Raw genomic sequence first — 4,444 nt, 5'->3', positions numbered from 1 at the left:
GAGATTAATTCATGAAAAAATAGAGTTTAGTTGTTACCAAACTTGGTATCAGAACATCATCGGACTTGGGACCGATGAACAATCTGCGGCAGAGCTCTGTCGGTCGAGGAACAACAAGAAGCGGGAAAACCCCTATCCTTTCTCCGAGGACTTCCTCTAGACGCTTATGGTCAGTGGAAGCTTCCCTCGAAGAAATCCGACAACTGTTGAACGACGTTGTACAACGATTAAATGAAGAAAATGTGCAGTGGAATGATAGAGAAATAGAACCACCGATGTTACAACATTGGGGAAGGAGAGGTAGAAGAGGTCCTGAATATTTTTAGACCTCAATTAAAATATTCAAGAAGAAGAATACCCGAAGATCAGCGGCCATTTCCGAAGGGCAGATGCGATCGAAGGTTCGATTGGCGAGCGCGCGAAGAAGAAATTCAAAACTCTTCTTCTTCAGAAGAAAGCGACAGCGAAGATGTTGATGAATTCGGACGACACCGATATGCCCGAAATGAAAGACAACAACGAGAAAATTCTGAATATAAAATGAAGATTGACCTCCCGAGCTACGACGGTAAATGCAACATTGAAATTTTTTTAGATTGGTTAAAGAACACTGAGAAATTTTTTTACTTGTATGGGGACAGCCAAAAACAAAAAAGTTCACTTAGTAGCGTTGAAGTTAAAAGGAGGTGCTTCAGCGTGGTGGGATCAAATCACAGTGAATCGACAAAAACAAGGAAATGACCTGATTCGATCGTGGGAGAAGATGAAGAAATCGATGAAATAGAGGTTTTTACCTCCTAGCTATGAGCAGACACTCTACACGCAATACCAGAATTGTAAACAAGGAATGCGGAAAATAGCTGAATACATCTAAGAATTTCACCAGTTTGGGGCTAGAACAAATCTGATGGAAAGAGAACAACATTTAATCTACGGTTTGTTGGAGGCCTGCAATTTGATTTAAAAAAGAAGGTTAAACTCCAACCATTCCAACATTTATCAGAAGCCATTGTTTATGCTGAAACTGTAGAAGAGATGTTTGATAATAGAGCAAAATCAACAAGATCAAAAGGACCTGGGAACCTTCTGTCTAAAAAAAAACTACTGTAGGAAATTCTAAATTAAAGAGCTCAACATCTGAAAAGTCAGTAGAACAAGAAAGGCAAGAAGAGAGCAGTGGAAAGAAAGAAGTTCCAGAAGGAACACAGAAAGACAATAATCCTTATCAATGTCCCTTCTCAGGTAGAAACGATCTAACAAAGCTTAAGTGTAAGTTCGTTACTCATAACCTAGCAAAAAGTTAAAAAAGTGAGAAAAGAGCCTTTCAAGACCCAAAATGGCAACAAAGTGTGTAAGTTTAAGTTTAAAACAAACCTAAAAAGTGTTGAAAACATGTCTACGTATCACTTGGACCTTAAAAAATGACCTAAGACATCTTAAGTGTAAGTTCATAACTCACAACCTAGCAGAAAGTTCAAAAAGTGTGAAAAAAGCACTTTAAGACCCAAAAGTGGCAACCGTGTGTGTGAGTGCAACAAACTTAGTGCCAAACCAACCTAAAATGCATTCAAAACATGTCTAAGTATCACTTGAACTTTCAAAACGGTCTAACAAATCTTAACTGTAAGTTCGTAACTCATAACGTACTAAAAAGTTCAAAAAAGATTGAAAAGAAGCACTTCAAGACCTAGAATGCCAAGTGTGTAAGTGCAACAAACTTAAATGCAAACAAACCAAAAAAGCATTGGAAACACGTCTTAGCTTTCAAACGACCTAATGACGCTTAAGTATAAGTTTGTAACTCATAACTTGCCAAAAAGTTCAAAAAAGTGTGGAAAAAGCCCTTCGATGGCAATCATGTCTGTATGTGCAACAAACTTAGTTCGAAACAACCTAAAATCTGTTCAAAAAATGTCTAAGTACCATTCGAACTTAAAAAATGGCCTAACAATGCTCAAGTATAATTTCGTAACTCATAACCTACCAAAAAAAATTCAAACATTATAAAAAAAGCACTTTAAGACCCAAAATGGCAATTAAGTGTGTAGATGCAACAAACTGAGTCTCAAACAAACCTAAAAGGTGTTCAAAATGTGTCTAAGTATCACTTGAACTATCAAAATGACCTAACTTAAGTGTAATTTCGTAAACCATAACCTACCAAAAAATTCAAAAAGTTTGAAAAAAAGCACTTCAAGGCCGAAAATGGCAACCAAGTGTGTTAGTGCGACAAACTTTGTTTCAGACCAACCTAAAAAGAGTTCAAAACGTGTATAAGCTTTCAAAACGATCAAACAATGTTTAAGTATAAGTTCCTAAATCACAACCGACCAAAATTTCAAAAAGTGCAATAAAAGCACTCTAACACCCAACATGTCAACTAAGTGTGCAAGTTCAACAAACTTAGTTCCAAACCAAAATAAAAAGAGTTTAAAACCTCTGAACATTGCTTAAGTGTAAATTCGTAACTCATAACCGACCAAAAAGTTCAAAACGAGTGAAAAAAGCACCGAGGACCTAAAATGGCAACCCAACCAAGTATGTAAGTGCAACAGACTTAGTCTCAAACAAACTTAAAAAGTGTTCCAACCGAGTCTACGTAACTTGCCAAAAAGTTTGTAACTCATAACTTGCCAAAAAGTTCAAAAAAGTGTGGAAAAAGCCCTTCGATGGCAATCATGTCTGTATGTGCAACAAACTTAGTTCGAAACAACCTAAAACCTGTTCAAAAAATGTCTAAGTACCATTCGAACTTAAAAAATGGCCTAACAATGCTCATGTATAATTTCGTAACTCATAACCTACCAAAAAAATTCAAACATTGTAAAAAAAGCACTTTAAGACCCAAAATAGCAATTAAGTGGGTAGATGCAACAAACTGAGTCTCAAACAAACCTAAAAGGTGTTCAAAACAAACCTAAACCAAACATGGGAATAATCAAGAACAACCTCGAGAAGTTTCAACAATGGCATGAAAACATGCAACAAAAACTATTAAGAAAGCAAAAATTACCTCAGGTATCCTAGAATTTCCACCGAGAATTAAAGAACGTATAAGATTACCTCAGATGATTGGAAACAAAGAAGAAGACCTTTGTATAGATTCAGATTCTTCTAAGAAAGAGGAATTAATTCCTAAATCTTCATCCCAACATTCCTGCAAGATTTCAACCCCTAACTTTGTTTCACATCCATTCACATTACAAAAACATGAATAAAAAAAGTTTCCAAGATTCAAAGAAGAATCTGACTCAAGCAAAAGAGAAATGCAATTTCATCAAGATTTTCCAGCCTACATCTTTTAGAAATCAAACTCAATCGTGCGATTGGAACGACCAAAATTGAAATTCAACTAAGTCACTTCATTCTTAAAAATTTAAAAGCGAAATTAAATGAATTTAGACTCATATATTCACATATATATGTACGTGTCTACTTGACCTAACCGGTTGGACTCTAAGGGATAGGCAGGTTTGGTTTTAGTTAGGCCAAAAGTGAAGAGTTCCCCACACAAGCTCTGATACTGAGGGAGCTCAACGCATTCTACTTCACCTAACCGGTTGGGTTTTAAAGGCTAGGAAGGTCTGGTTTTGGTTAGGCCAAAAGCGAAGAGTTCCCCACACAAGCTCTGATACTGAGGGAGCTCAACGCATTCTAATTGACCTAACCGGCTGGACTTATCGGCTAGGTAGGTCTGGTTTTGGTTAGGCCAAAAGTGAAGAGTTCCCCACACAAGCTCTGATACTGAGGGAGCTCAACGCATTCTACTTGACCTAACCGGCTGGACTCTATGGGCTAGGCAAGTCTGGTTTTGGTTAGGCGAAAAGTGAAGAGTTCCCCACACAAGCTCTGATATTGAGGGAGCTCAACACATTCTACTTCACTTGATCGGTTTGGTTTTTAAAGGCTAGGAAAGTTTGGTTTTGGTTAAGCCAAAAGTGAAGAGTTCCCCACACAAGCTCTGATACTGAGGGAGCTCAACGCATTCTACTTGACCTAACCGGCTGGACTCTAAGGGCTAGGCAGGTCTGGTATTGGTTAGGCCAAAAGTGAAGAGTTCCCCACACAAGCTCTGATACTGAAGGAGCTCAACGCATTTAACTTGACCTAACTGGCTGGAATTTAAGGGTTAGGCAGGTCTTGTTTTGGTTAGGCCAAAAGTGAAGAGTTCCCCACACAAGCTCTGATACTGAGGGAGCTCAACGCATTCTACTTGACCTAACCGGCTGGACTCTATGGGCTAGGCAAGTCTGGTTTTGGTTAGGCGAAAAATGAAGAGTTCCCCACACAAGCTCTGATATTGAGGGAGCTCAACACATTCTACTTCACCTAATCGGTTTGGTTTTTAAAGGCTAGGAAGGTTCGGTTTTGGTTAAGCCAAAAGTGAAGAGTTCCCCACACAAGCTCTGATACTGAGGGAGCTCAACGCATTCTACTTGACCTA

Source organism: Cucumis melo, chromosome 4 (assembly GCF_025177605.1).
Source record: "Cucumis melo cultivar AY chromosome 4, USDA_Cmelo_AY_1.0, whole genome shotgun sequence".
Classification (NCBI taxonomy): domain Eukaryota; kingdom Viridiplantae; phylum Streptophyta; class Magnoliopsida; order Cucurbitales; family Cucurbitaceae; genus Cucumis; species Cucumis melo.
This window is presented reverse-complemented; position numbering follows the sequence as displayed.